Source organism: Pristis pectinata, chromosome 3 (genome assembly GCF_009764475.1).
Source record: "Pristis pectinata isolate sPriPec2 chromosome 3, sPriPec2.1.pri, whole genome shotgun sequence".
Lineage (NCBI taxonomy): Eukaryota > Metazoa > Chordata > Chondrichthyes > Rhinopristiformes > Pristidae > Pristis > Pristis pectinata.
The window spans coordinates 88927582-88943634 of record NC_067407.1 but is presented as its reverse complement, the minus strand read 5'-3'; positions in this window follow the sequence as shown (position 1 = coordinate 88943634).

Sequence of the window (16053 nt, the reverse complement as noted above, 5' to 3'; positions counted from 1 at the left end):
ATATGTTATAAAGTTCCATCACACTTATTTACATACATCACAATTGGTTGACTTGATTTTAAATTTGTGACACCTCTAGCTCCCTAATCATTGGAGGAAAAATTACCCTCCGTTACTTTATCAACTCCTTTCAATATCCAAAATATCTCAATAAACTTATGCCCTAACATTCTAAATAGAATTTTATCAAATGTAGGGACTTATTTCTAGGCAGAAATATCAAATGCCTATTTGTGACACTGTCAAATTTTTTAAATTTTTTAAATTAAATTTTTAAATAAAATTTTATTTACAGCGTGGTAACAGGCCCTTTCGGCCCAACGAGTCCGCGCCACCCATTTTAAACCCCAAATTAACCTACTTGTACGTCTTTAGAATGTGGGAGGAAACCGGAGCACCCGGAGGAAACCACGCAGACACGGGAGAATGTACAAACTCCTTACAGGTAGTGACGGGAATCGAACCCTGATCGCTGGTGTTGTAATAGCGTCGCGCTAACCGCTACAATACCGTGTTTGAAATGTGTTTGAACATTTTAGTTAAAATAAAATTGGAAAATGTTGCAGTCATCGGATCAGGCCTCAGGTCCAAATGCACCTATTTTGTTATTTATCTTAGCATCTAATGTTGCGTCCATTTGCTCTTAATTCATGCTTGGGCTAAACAATAATATTTCAGCTATTTCCCAATCATTCCAAATGGTACTGCCCCATCCATTCCTTAACAGCCCGACTCTCATCCCAAGTTTAGACTTTTTTTATTGACGTGTTTGTAAAATATTGTATTATTTTGTTTTCCTTACTAACTTAATTTCACAGTTCTTCAGGATGTTGGTGAGGCCGCACTTGGAATAAGGCACCCAGTTCTAGTCGCCTTACCCAAGAAAGGATATGGTAGCATTGGAGGCACTCCAGAAGAGACTCACCAGACTGGTTCCTGGGATAAGAGGATTGTCCTCTCAAGAGAAGCTAAACAAGTTGGGTCAATTCTTTGGAGTTCAGGAGAATGAGGAGGGTAGATGTTGAGATGTTTTCACTATTGGGAGAATCTTGAATGAGAGGGTATAATTTCAAGATAAGGGGTTGGTTATTTAAAACCACAGAGCGGTGAGATCCTGGAATTCTTCACCCCAGAGAGTTGTGAAGGCTAGCTCATTAGATGTATTTAACGTGGAGGTAGATAAATTTTTCAAAGATCAGGGAATTGAGGGCTGTTGTGATCTGGCACGGAGAAGGAATTGAGGCCTGGGGTCGATCAGCCATGATCATATTGAATGGTGAAACAGGCTTGAGGGGCCTGGTGGCCAACCTCTACTCCTATTTTCTTATGTTCTTCTATTCTTTCCCTTCATAAGTGCCTTCTTAAATTTCTCTTCTCTTCCAGTTGTATTATCATGATCTCCTCTGCTGCCTATGTATTTAATTCATGCATCTATTCTTACTCACAACTGGAATTTCATGAGTGTTTTGCTTTCTCTTTCCCGTTGGCAGAATATAGTTACAGCTGAGATAGTTCCCCATTGTTATTCTACATTATTGCTGCCAATATCGTCAAAGCTGTCATGGCCCACAGTTAAGATCTTTATTAGTCACATGTACATTGAAACACACAGTGAAATGCATCTTTGTGTAGAGTGTTCTGGGGGCAGCCCGCAAATGTCACCACGCTTCCGGCGCCAACGTAGCATGCCCACAACTTCCTAACCTGTACGTCCTTGGAATGTGGGAGGAAACCGGAGCACCCGGAGGAAACCCACGCAGACACGGGGAGAACGTACAAACTCCTTACAGACAGCAGCCGGAATTGAACCCAGGTCGCTACACTACCGTGCCTGCCCCACTTTGTTTTTCGATGCATCCAGTGCTGTAACAGGTGATTTTTAAATTTCTTTCTGATGTAAAAGACTGCAAACTCACCCAGCTCTCGACTTCCAATACCGCTTCTGAGTTTTCTCCTTCACTCTCCCCCGACCCCATATCTCCCCCCAAGCTCCAACCCCTGCAACCTTTTCACTTTGCCCTGCTGATCTCCCCACCGCCACCCCGCACAACTATGAGCCATCAGTCCTCAGCAGAGGTCTCAGTATTTTACCCCTGTGCCTGCACCTCAATGAATTCTGGGCCTGATATGATGACGAACACTTTCTCTGCCGCCTTTGTCTCCATGTCCGTTTCTTTGGCCAGGAATCTTCACCCCAGGCTGATGACCTGTTCTCCCATCTCCCAGTATTCCTGATTCCACTTGGATTCCACATCCCCTTCCCTGCCTCTTATGCTCCCTGGATCTATTCATCATGAAATGCTGTTGTGACATTAACCACCTTGATTTCTCTGCTCCCCTCACTCATTCCAGCTTAACCCCTTCTGAATGTGCACTGCCAACCAATCCAGATTTTATTATCAAATCTGTGGAGAAGAATGTTGTTGTATCCTGGCAAACTGACTTCTACCTCGCAGAGGTCAAAATTTAGCTCTCAGACTCATCCTCCAACCTTCCTCTGGACCACGATCCCACCAACCAATATCAGGCCATTTTCTTCCAGACTGTCACAGATCTCATTTCATCAGGAAATCTTCCCTCCACAGCCTCCAACTTGGTAGTGTCCCAACTCCACCCTATCTGCTTCTACCTCCTATCCAAGATCTTACAGGCCTATTGTTTCAGCCTGCTCTTGCCCTACTGAACTGATTTATTCCTGCCTTGATTCCATGCTGTCCCCTCTGATTCAGTCCCTTCCCACTGACATCCGCAACACTTATGATGCCCCCCGGCTCTTTGACAGTTTTTAATTCCCTGGTCCCAACCGGCTCACCTTCACCGTAGACTTTCAATCTCTTTGCATCTCCCATCCCACATCAGGAGTTCTGAGGGCCCTCTGTTTCTTCCTCAAATGGAGGACCAACCAGTCCCTCTCCACTCACACACATTCAATAGGCGGAACTTGTCCTCACGTTCCACAATTTCTCCATCAATTCCACTCATGTTCTCCATATTAAAGATCTGGTTATGGGAATGTGTGTGGGCCCCAACTATGTCAGACTTTTTGTTGGATATGTGGAACAATCCTTGCTCCAGGCTTACTTGGGACCATTCCCTCAACTCTTTCTCTGATACATTGACGACTGCATTGGTGCTACATCCCGAATCCAAAAATTTCATCACTTTTGCTGCCAATTTCCACCCTCATCTCACATTCAGTTGGTCCATCTCTGACACGTCCCTTTCTGGATCTCTGTCTCCATCTCAGGAGGTGACTTGCCACGAACATCTTTTACAAGCCCACAGACTACCAAAGCTACCTTGACTATACATCTTATCCTGTCTCCTGTAAGGATACTATCCCAATTTTCCGTTTTTTTTGTGCCCTTTGTATTTGTTCCAATGATGAGGGCTTCCACTTTGGTGTCTCTCAAATGTCCTCCTCCTTCCTGGAATGTGGATTCCCCTCTGCCATAATGGATGGAGCTCTCAATTGCATTTTCTCACATTTTCCGCCCATCTGCTCTCACCTCCTCTCCCCTGGAACTGAACAAAGATAGAGTCCCCCTGGTACTCTCCTTCCACCCCACCCGCCTTCACATTCAAGGCATTATTTGTTGCAATTTCCGCCAGCAGCCTGATCCCATCACCAGCCATATCTTCCTCTCTCCTCCCCTTGCTGCATTTTGCAGAGACCACTCACTTCGTGACTCCCTGGCCCATTCTTCCATCCCCACCCACTACTCCCTGACCCGTGGCACTTTCCCATGAAACCAGAGGAGCTACAGCACCTGTCCATTCCCCTCTTCCCTTCTCACCATCCTGAGCCCCAAACGATTATTCCAGATGAAACAGCGATCCACTTCCATTTGACTGCATTCGGTGTTCACAATGTGGCCTCCTCTACATTGGAGAAACCAAACGCAGATTGGGTGATCGCTTTGTGGAACACTTGTACTCCGTCTTCAAGGGTGATCCTGAGCTTCCTGCTGCATGCCATTTTATTTCTCAATCCCACTTCTGTTTTGTGATCTCCCCCACTGTTACAGTGAGGCTCAGTGTAAACTAGAAGAACAATGTCTTATCTTCCGTCTAGGTACTTTGCAAAGCTCTGGAATGAAAGCTGAATTCTCCAACTTCAGGTAAAATATTCTCTCATCATTTGTCATTGATTTTGTCCCTTTCTCACCCCGTTTCTTTAAAATGTTTTACTAATGGTCAGCACTCATGCTCTTTATCACCTGATTTGTCTTATCCTATGGTCTTTAGTCTTACACGTTGCACCTGCCCACCACCCCCCCCACCACCCCCCCCCCCCCCGCCACTCCCAGCTCTGATTTTAAGCTGTAAACCTTCCACTCTTCCCACAATTCTGAGGAAGGGCTGGCTGCCTGACTGGCTGAGTTCTTCCAGCATTTATGTTTTTGTTTCAGATTCCAGCATCAAGACGTTTACCTGTTTTCCACTGTTTGCCAATATTGTTGCCTATTTTACCTTCCAAGTTCCCATCTCAACCTTTCAAAACCAGCTTTGTTCCAATCTGTTAAATTGGCTTTTCTTGTACTTAGGTTCTTCTCTCCTATAATCTTAAAGCTGTATAATGATCACTTGATATTCTCCTACTTTTATTTCTGTTAGACCCAATACCTAATCCTCTCCTGTTAAGTTTTCCACATATTGGGATAGAAAAGAATCTGGTACACATTGCAGAAACCCTATTTCCCATCCCCTTTTACTTGCCTCTGTGGCTCGCTTCAGATCAAGGTTGTTAAAATCCTCCATGATTATTACTGCATGTATTTTCCTCATTTCCCTAATTTGTCTGTGTATTTTTCCTCCACCTCTCTTCTACTGTTAAGTGATCCATCCATCAACATCTATTAGTGTGATTGATATTTTACTATTTTTTATCTCAGTTTAAATGGATTCTATATTTGTCTCCTTTATAGCTGTGACCCTTCCATCAAATGTCATGATATCAATCCTAATGAGTACCACTACTCCACCTCTACCCTTTTTATCCTTTCTTTATGAAATATGTTATGTCCTCCAACGTTGAATTCCCAGTCCTGATTTTTCTGTCAGAGTAATTGCTACTTTGTCTGGTTCCTCCCAACACACGATTGCCTCCAGCACCCCTGTTTTATTACAGATGCTGTATTCATTCTTGTGCAGACAGATTTACTCATTTCTCAGAGAACTTTCTCTTACCATCTTTTTAGAATCCAGTTCTAAAGCCCCTGATTTACTCCGTTCTCAACTCTCTTTTCCTTTGGTTTATATTTAAGCTGCTGTGTTTCTTGCAGATCCCTTCCCACTTTTTGCTAGTTTAAAGCTCTTTGATAGATCCTCCTGTTGGGAATCTGCTCACATCAATTACTGTTTTTTGGACTATTTACTTGTTTTTGTAATTGAGAGATTTTTATGTCTTTGCACTGTACTTCTGCCGCAAAACAACAAATTTCATGTCATATGTTAGCGATAATAAATCTGATTCTGACCTGAATGTGAAACTTCCAGCCCTCCCAATGCCTTTCCCTGCTGGGATTCATTCCCCCACTGTCCAGGATTCATTCACCCACTGTCGGGATTTATTTCGTCACTGACTAGGTTTCATTCACCCACTAACTGGGATTCATTCCATCACTGACTGAGGTTCATTCACCCACTGACCAGGATTTATTGCCTCACTGACTGGGATTCATTCCCCAGTAATTGAAATCTGCTCTCTCACTGTCTGGGATTCATTCATTCCTGGTACTCCCCCTTCTCCCAAATGAGAAGATTATTTCCCTGACCGTTTCTTTCCCCAAGCTGACAGAAACGTTTACTCCTAACCTGATTATTAATGACATTCTGATATTACAACATTTGTGGATAATTATTTTTCTCTCCTTTGTTAAAATAGAACCAAAATCCCGGCAAGCCAGAAATTTGGCCAAAATCACATTTTGACCCACATTTAATTCCCAATGGAAAGCAGTCTGTGAACTTACAGACACCTGGACAATTCAGCCAATGCGTTTAACCTTTCTGGCAATGAGGTGTCTCAGTTGGCATTCACAGACTGATAGAGAAAGAAGGAATGTTAGTAGTAAGGTTATGTGAAAAATATAGGTCTGTTGTTATGGTTACTCTCGGATGGACTGATCTTTAAAGAACAGCTGAAATGTATTGATTGCTTTTGCGCTGTCTTAGTTATGTTTGATGTTCCTTCAAATTTAGCTTTAAAATAAATAGAGAATTATATTTTACTAAGTACTTGAGAGCAGCTCATGCACGAACATAAAAGATCTCAAGGAAATAATGAAGCCCATTGTGAATACTGGCAGAGGATTAGCTGTCTCCACTGAAACAACTGGTTTTATGTAAAAAAAATTGCTTCAACATCTTGATGTTCATTTTTTTCTGTGTGAAACGGTATGTAGGGGGGAGATTTACAAGTTTGATTTCTTAGGAGCTGTTAAGGTTGAATTTTCCTCCATAAAAAAATATTATGGGGGAAAGAATGGGGGTGCTGGGTGAATGGGCAACTTTCTGACGTAAGTTTGACACTCTATCACATAAATTGTAATCTATTGAGGCCGGCTCCTGTTTTCTGGCATAGATTTAAATGTTATCAAGTTTAATGCTTTCCAAATGAAAAGGTTACAATGTTCAGTGCGTGCTTCTGTGCTGATGATTCACCGAAGTGTGTGGGTAGCAACATCTTTTCACTGGTGGGTGGAAAACATAATTAATCCCAGTACTGCCAAGGTAAAGCCAATATTTGTTCTGCACTCCCCATTTTGCAGAGTTAGCTAGTGCTTGTACTTGAAGAAAGACTTAACCAGGTGCAAGTAAATGTAGGGGTAAAGTTTTGTTTTTGGGTGTGACCAGCAAACTGGAGCCAACAATGCTTCTTGTTTAAAGAAGCATCTTTTCTTAAAAGTAAGTGTCTGCTGAAAATTCATTTGTGTATCATAAAATGCAGCTGGCATATACAGTCAGGGCATAATAGAGAATAGAACATAGAACACTACAGCACAGTACAGGCCCTTAAGCCCACGATGTTGTGCTGACATTTTATCCTGCTCTAAGATCTAGCTCACCCTTCCATCCCACATAGCCTTCCATTTTTCTATCATTCATGTGTCTATCTAAGAAATTCTTAAATGTCTCTGATGTATCTGCCTCCACCACCTCTGCCAGCAGTGCATTCCACGCACTCACCGTTCTCTCTGTAAAATACTTAGCTCTGACATCCCCCCTGCACCTTCCTCCAATCACCTTAAAATTATGCCCCCTCGTGTTAGTCATTTTCACCCTGGGAAGAAGTCTCTGACTCTCCACTCGATCTATGCCTCTTATCATCTTGTACACCTCTATCAAGTCACCTCTCATCCTCCTTCGCTCTAAAGAGAAAAGCCTTAGCTTGTTCAATCTATCCTCATAAGACATGCTCTCCAATCCAGGCAGCATCCTGGTAAATCTCCTTTGCACCCTCTCTAAAGCTTCCACATCCTTCCTATAATGAGGCGACCAGAACTGAACGCAATACTCCAAGTGTGGTCTAACCAGTGTTTTATAGAGCTGCAACATCACCTCGCAGCTCTTGAACTCAATACCCCGACTATTGAAGGCCAATACACCATACGCTGCCTTAACAACCCTATCAACCTGCGCAGCAACCTTGAGGGATCTATGGATGTGGACCCCAAGATCATTCTGTTCTTCCACACTGCTAAGAGTCCTGCCGTTAACCTTGTATTCTGCCTTCAAATTCGATCTTCCAAAGTGTATCACTTCACACTTTTGCAGGTTGAACTCCATCTGCCACTTGTCACCCCGGCTCTGCTTCCTATCAATGTCCTGCTGTAACCTACAGCAATCTTCTACACTATCCACAGCACCACTAACCTTCGTGTCATCTGCAAACCTACTAACCCACCCTTCCACATCCTCATCCAAGTCATCTATAAAAATCACAAAGAGCAGGGATCCCGGAACAGATCCCTGCGGAACACCACTGGTTACTGACCTCCAGGCAGAATACACTCCATCTACCACCACCCTGTGCCTTCTGTGGGCGAGCCAATTCTGAATCCATACAGCCAAGTTTCCCTGATCCCATGCCTCCTGACTTTCTGAATGAGCCTTCCATGAGGAACCCTATCAAATGCCTTACTAAAATCTATATACATCACATCCACTGCTCTACCTTCATCAATGTGCTTTGTCACATCCTCAAAGAATTCAATCAGGCTCGTGAGGCACGACCTACCCCTCACAAAGCCATGCTGACTGTCCCTAATCAGCCTATGCTTCTCCAAATGCCCATAAATACTGTCTCTAAGAATCTTCTCCAGTAACTTGACCAACACTAAGACTCACTGGTCTGTAATTCCCAGGGTTGTCCCTACTCCCTTTCTTGAACAAAGGAACAACATTTGCCACCCTCCAATCATCTGGCACTACTCCTGTGGTCAGTGAGGACACAAAGATCATCGCCAAAGGTGCAGGAATCTCTTCCCTCGCTTCCCGTAATAACCTTAAAAACCATAATAAAAATACCCCGTATTCTGTTAAAGTAAAGAACTGTGCATTAAAAATATTCCTTGCAGTTAATGGGTGGAAACGTACTGAAGACTGAAGAAGGGTCCTGAACCGAAACGTTGACCGCCTGCTTTTCTCCACGGATGCTGCCTGGCCTGCTGAGTTCCTCCAGCATCATTGTGTTTTTCATCTAGATTCCAGTATTTGCACTCCTTCGTTTCTCTTGAAACAGATTCTCCATTTTAAACTCTGTCTTGTGAAGAGATTACTAGGTGGACGGGAGGAAAGATTCAAGCATGTTCTCAAAGCCTCTGTGAAGATATATAACATTCCCACTGACTCCTGGTAATCTCTGGCCCATGACCACATGAAATGGGGAGGCAGCACTGAGAATCTTGAAGCCATGCATCAGAACACACAGAGGTCCTGTGAAAGCAGTAAGGAGCGGACTACTTCACAAATTATCCACGTGCCCGCCTCATCAAGCACTTCTTGCCCCATCTGTGGAAAAGACCATGGTTCCCACATTGGCCTCATCAGGTACCTCAGAACTCACAAAACCAGAGTAAAAGTAAGTTGCCCCCGAAAGCCTACAAAGAAGATGCTGGTGTACAATGGTCAGTTTCCTAGCAACTTCAAACAAATCGCAGAAGAACACTTGCATTTATGTAGCAGCTTTCATAACCTCAGAATGTTCCAAGCATTTTAAAACCAATGAAGTACTTTTTGAAGTGTAGCCATTGTTGAAGTGTACAAAGTGCCAGTTTTGCACAGCAAGCTGCCACAGATAGCAACGCGATAAAATCCAGATAATCCGCCAAGTATCAAGGAGAACATAAAGACACCAGGTTTCACCCACCTATTTTAGAAGGAGTGTAGGATCTGAAAAATGCTGTAAACCTTGTGTACCTTTTAGACAGCAATGTTATTGGTGATGCGTTCCTTTGTCAACTTTGAGCCCTTTACATTACTGTTAGGAAGGGGTGGAAGTTGGATGACAAATGTAGAACATGGAACAGTACAGCACAAGAACAGAACCTTCGGCCCATGATGTCTATGCTGAACACAATGCCAAATTAAACTATATCTCTTCTGCCTCCATATGATCCCTACCCCTCCATATTCATATGCCTATCTAAAAGCCTGCTAAACACCATGATCGTATCTGCTTCTACCACTACCCCTGGCAGCCTGATAGAACATAGCTCCAGAGATATTAGATGAAGCTAACTACTTTCACTTCTTGCAATGTGTGATAATATGAGAATATTTTTTTGTGAATCTTTATATGCTGCTGCAATTAAGAACTTGGTGGATAACTCTTTTTATTCCTTATATCCTTGCTTGATTCACAAGATATTTTTGATGTTAAAAATCAGTAGCCTTGTTATCTTCCTTCCAGGTCTGCTTCTTGATGAGTGGTGCTGGAGGGAGGAGGAAGCATTCCATGTCAACAATTCCTACCTTTCAACATTTAGTCACTTGTAAAAAGTGCATCAATTTATTTTCTTTCTATTACTTCAGTGCTTTTCTTTCCTTCACCAGTTTACCCTCCTTCACTCCCCCTCCAGACAATACACTTTGATCAGCAAAACCTTCAAGCTCGGAGGAGTCAGAATGTCCATTTGCTGCTTGTTTAGATGCCAAACTATGATTATTGGCATCAAATGATCATTGGTGGTCTCAAGTTACTGGGAGCAGTCAAATGGAGCTTCAGCTTAGCAGAAAATACAGTCATCCTGCAAGAACAGCTTTTATCAGTGGTGGAGTTAATGTGTGTAATGCTGAAAGTAATCCTTTATTTTCTCAAGTATGTGTGTCGGGGGCCAATTTTTCAAGTTGAATACATGGAATTTGTCCAAAATGGTGACCTTGACAAGTAGAAATGAACACCCAAGGTAGAAATAAAATAACAACAAAGCTTGATCAAAGATAGAGGCAATGCTACTGAGGGATTTGATAGCATGGGTAAGCATTTACCTTTCAGGAGCCAATGTCGATCTTCCCATTACATTGGTTTCCTGACCTATCTCGCATCTTCCACCCTGCATAAACCTGTGCTCATCGAACACTCTGCTTCCTGTTTCTTAACTTGAACAAAGTTCCCTTTACCTGTCACTCATGTGCTGACTAATCTGCATTAATTCCTCATCCAACAGGGCTCCAACATTTAACTCCACATCTTTATTTCTACATCCGTCCATGTTCTTTCCCTTCTCCGGCCCATGGAGATTAATCTCCTCCAGGCCAACACATCTTTGCAACCCCTTCACTCCTTTGATTCTGGAATTTTGTGCTTCATTGATTTTAATCAACAGCAGTGTTTTTGCCCTAAGCTGCAGAATTCTCTCTCTAAAGCTCTGTATCTCTCTATCTTTGCTCCTTTAAGATGCTCTTTAGGCCCCTTTCTTTGACCAAGCCTGTCCTCTATTTGCTTAGATGTCAAATGTTGTTCAATATTTCCTCTTTAGAAGTGCCTTGAGGTATTTTACTACCTTGTATTTTACTACCTTAAGAACATTAGTTGAGATGTTCCTGATTCCAGATGTTCAGATGTCCCACATCTTTTTGTTTAGCCTACTGGTCTGGATAGCTCCTTTTGTGGTTCACTGTCAAAATATGATAACATTTATTTGTAATACTTCCCTTAAGTACCTTGAGAAGTGTAGTCATCCTGAAGCACTTTGGAAATTTAGGTAATTATTGTATATCAGGGTTGGATGGGTCATTAGGACATAGAACATAGACCAGTACAGTATAGAGCAGGCCCTTTGGCCCACATTGTTGTGCCAACATAGCTATTCCCTCTTACCTACAGAATGCCAATATCACTCTATTTTCCTCTCATTCATGTGCCCATCCAAGCCCCTCTTAAAAGCCCCCAATGAATTTGCCTCAACTGCCCTATCAGGCAACGCATTCCAGGCATCCACCACTCTCTCAGTAAAAAACGTACCCCTCACATCTGTTCTGAGCCTACCCCTCTCACCTTAAATGCATGCCCTGCATCTAACATGGTGCAAATTAGGATGTGGACACTGATAGTTTGGAAGAGGTGAAGAGGGGAAGCTGACCAGGAACACTCATCCAGAATCAACAATGAACTCAACAATTTCAGATAATTGCCTATTCTGGACTTGAATTACTATTTCCAGCGGTCATGTTATTTTTGTCCACTCTTTTTCCAGTAATTTCAGAGCTCATTTACAAAATATGAGAGAAGGGCAGTATTGATAGATCTGCATAAATGTTAGTTAGGTCACATCTTCAGCACAGTGTGGTCACCACACTACAGGAAAGATGTGATTGCAACAGAGAGGGTGCAGAAGAGATTTATGAAGATGTTACCAGGATTGAAAACTTGAAGCTATGGGGAAAGATTAGATGGACTAGGAATAGTTTCCTTTGGAACAGAGAAGGCTCAGGGGAATTAATAGAGATGCATTAAATTTTAAGGACCCTAGATAAAGAGTAAAGTCAAAAAGCAGGAGCAATAGGGTTAGAGGGAAGATGAGGACATTTTTTTCCATCTTGAGGATTTTAGGGATCTGAAACTCACTGCCTCGGCCCTCATCACATTTAAACAGTACTTGGGTATGTTCTTGAAGAGTTGTGCCTTGCAGAGCTGTGGTTCAAGTGCTGGAAGATGCGATTAGGCTGGAGAGCTCTTTTTCAAGTACAGGCACAATGGACTGAATGGTCTTCTTCTGTGCTATAAATTTCCCGTGACTTTATTACTCTCCTCCTGTTTACACCTCCTCCAGACATGATTGGAGGGAGTGGCAAAAGTGGGATTTCAGAGAGAAGGAGAAGGTTTATGACAACCATATTTTTGAGTTTACCCCAGATATCAAGGTGGCTTTCATAATGATGAATGATAAAACTCACTGTGTGTTTTGTAAGTTGCTTGCATAGACAGAATGGAAGTGATGATACTACACCAGTATAGATCAGGCTTGAACTGACAGAACAGTGTAACAAGTGTACAATGAGATGTGTTTCTAATGAAAGGTTCAGGTCATTTGAATCTGTAACAATCCATGAAGATTGAAAATTCAGATGCCTTTTTATGGTTTGGTGCCTATCTCCGGATATCAGCACTTGAAAAGACTGGCAGATTCCACTCTCTGAATCCAGACACATGGACTAAGCCAAGAAGAATAAACAGAAGGAAAAACTCGATGGAAACATAAAATCAAGAGCAGAACTAATGTGGTGCCTCGAACAAAATTACTGGAGATTAGTTAAAAATGTGCTGGAGAATAGCTTGAACAGAGGCATTAAATTCCACAGTTATCTCTGCAACAGAAACCATATTGTTATTGAAGGAATATTGATGTATAATTTAGTTTGCAATACTTAGAGAGTCTGAAAATGACATTTAGCAGAGCTAACTAATTAAAAATGGGTGAACATTGCAGCCTAGGCATGGCTATTGAAGACGTTAACAGATGCTTGTTTTAAAAATATGTTCTTCTGGTTTGGCCTCATGAGCATTCTTCCACCATCATTGGCAGTGGCTTTGAATTATCAAGGCCCTAGGCTCTAGGATTTCCTCCCAGATCTTGCCTGCCTCTCCACTTCTCTCCTTTCTTTTAACTTTGCATTTAAAATTGACCCCTTTGACCTAGTATCATCTGCTCTAGTAGATCTTCATGAGTTTTAAAGTCTGATAATTTCCCTGTGAAATAAGTAGTAGTTAGGGGCACCAAGAAATTTGAGTGCATCCAAATGGTTGTAGCCGGGTGCATAAGCCCTTGGGTGGTAATGAAAAGTGGTGGCAATTCCCTGTGCTGCCTGGGACCAAAGGCTGTGTCTGGGGGATCAGGGCAGAGTGAGACACCCACTGGCTGTAGACCAAAGATTAGGTCAGGGAACAAGGTATGCCAAGGGAAGGGACAGAGAGAGTGGGCTGAGATGGGTAAGTAACTGAAAGATCAGAACCGGGGGGAGCATCTAAAAAAATAGATCAGACTGGGCTTGGGCCTTTACGAGGAAAATGACAACATTCCCAGCATAACAGATATGATAATTGCTTGAGGTGCCTGAGGGTGAATTGCTCCAAGCCCAAATGAACTTTGCAATGATCCAGGAAAGACTTATCGCATAAAATTAAATCACATAGTGGAGAATAAAAAAATCTTTATGCAATTGAATTTCTAAGTATATATAAATCCATGTTGCAGTTATTTACCATTTTAAGTAGGTTTATGTCCATGTAGGAATAACAAACATAGAAGTTTCTTAAGCATTTCTTTGCCATAACTGTTGGCTTTTTTTAGTTACATAACAGGTTAATTAAAACATGACTGAAGTTTAATAGGTAGAATGCTCTCACATTGTTAATGCTGTGCTCCATGTTGAAGACTTGCCAATAGTCCATGGTAGTTTTGACAATGACCGAGGTATAAATTAAGAAAATAACTCATACTTTTGAAGAAAAATCAAAATGCTGGAGGAACTCAATGGGTCAGGCAGCATCCGTGGAAGGAAACAGACAGTCAACATTTACTGGAGTTATTCTTGTTCTTTGAGTACTCACTGGAAGTGCACTTGGTATTTCAAGAGTGATCATATAATATAATTATATTTCTGCACTGCGATTATTTTGAATTACTTGCCATGAGGGTTAACTACAGGAAAAGTTATGTTTAAAATGTATGGCACCCTTTGAGGATGTACCCTACAGCATCCCGCATTCATTGTGAGAGGCTAATTTGGATTTAGTTCTGATGTTATAGAGTCATGGAATCATACAGCATGGAAACAGACCATTGGGCCCACCACTTCCACACTGACCAGTGGGCACCATCCATATTAATCATATCCTCCAGCACTGGGGCCATAGCCTTCTATGCCTAGGCAATTCAAGTGCTCGTCGAGTCACTTCTTAATGCTGTCAACGGCTCTGCTTCCACCACTTTCTCAGGTAGTGCATTCCAGATATTCACGACTCTCAGGGTGAAAGAGGACCCCCCCAGAGTCCCCCTAAATTTCTTACCCTCTACCATAAATCCATGTCCTCTAGTTTCACCTACCTTTCATATGGGGAAAAGTCTCCTGCAGTCCACCCTACCTATACTCATAGTTTTTCATATTTCAATCATGTATCCTGTTAACCTCATCTGCTCCAGAGAAAACAGACCTAGCCTTTCCAGTCTCTCCTCATAACTGAAGCACTCCATCCTAGGCAACATCCTGGTGAATCTCCTCTGTATCCTCTCCACCACTATCATCACTATACCCATCCATATTTACCCCACTTACCAGCACTTCATCCGTAGCCTCCAATACCTTGACAATTCAAGTGCCCATCCAGATACTTCTTAAAGGTTGTGCGGGCCTCCGTCTCCATCACTTTCAGGAGGCGTTGTCCAGTATCCTATTATATTTAGTTAAAATATCAATAAATATATACATTATTTCAAAAACCTCCAGATGTACTGGTAACCAGTTACATGACCTCTTTAGTGCTTCTTTAAATGTCATCTTTCTTCCTTCTATTTTAGTTAATATTAAGATGGTTTTGTTCAGAGAAATCACACATGGTTCAAAGCAAAGGCACTGGACTTATATACTACAGATACAAGGAGATCCAGTTTTGGTTCTAATCACAAACAGCCATTCTCACCCAGCATTCCAATGGTCTGGACTTCCCAGCAGCAGTAATTATGACACCGTCAACACTTATCATTGTTAAAGCATTTCTTGGAGAGGAACTTCTGCTGGCCGCTCATCTTCCAATATTATAGCACCAGCGACTGGGGTTCAATTCCGGCCGCTGTCTGTAAGGTGTTTGTACGTGCTCCCCATGTCTGCATGGGTTTCCTCCGGGTGCTCTGGTTTCCTCCCACATTCCAAAGATGTATGGGTTGGTTAACGTGTGTTTAAATGGGTGGCGCGGACTCGTTGGGCTGCAAGGGCCTGTTACCGTGCTGTGTAAATAAAGTTTAAAGTTCAACAACTTACATGCTGGCCTGTTATCAAGCTTATCTTTAGCTGGTGGCTCCCATGGTAGGAGGTGTCAAAAACAACAGGGTTAAGATGAGTGGAAGGAATTTGAAAGGAGATCTGAGGGGTAAGTTTTTTTACACAGAGAGTGGTTGGTATCTGGAATGTGGTGCCAGAGGAGGTGATGGTGTCAGATACAATTACTATGTTTGAGAGGCATTCAGACAAGTAGGCAAGGTGTAGAAGGATAAAGTCCTAATACAGTCAAATGGGACTCGTCTTGATGGGCAAAAAGGTGGGTATGGATGTTGTGGGCTGAAGTGCCCATTGACCTCAATATACAACTACAATATCAACTGCTGGACATCTCCATTCCATGGGTCAGAAAGTCTCAGTCTTCCACACAAGCTCAGTCTTAGCACACCCGAACTCCCTTTCTTCTGCTGGACTCAACTCTAGGCCCAGCAGTGGAGGACTGACATGCTGGAGAGCGAGGCCAATTGCATTTCCCATCCAGCCCTTGTGGAGGACAAGTGACCCTTTTCATCTGAATGGGGTCACCAACCCTGGTGAAACATTGTGAAGAGG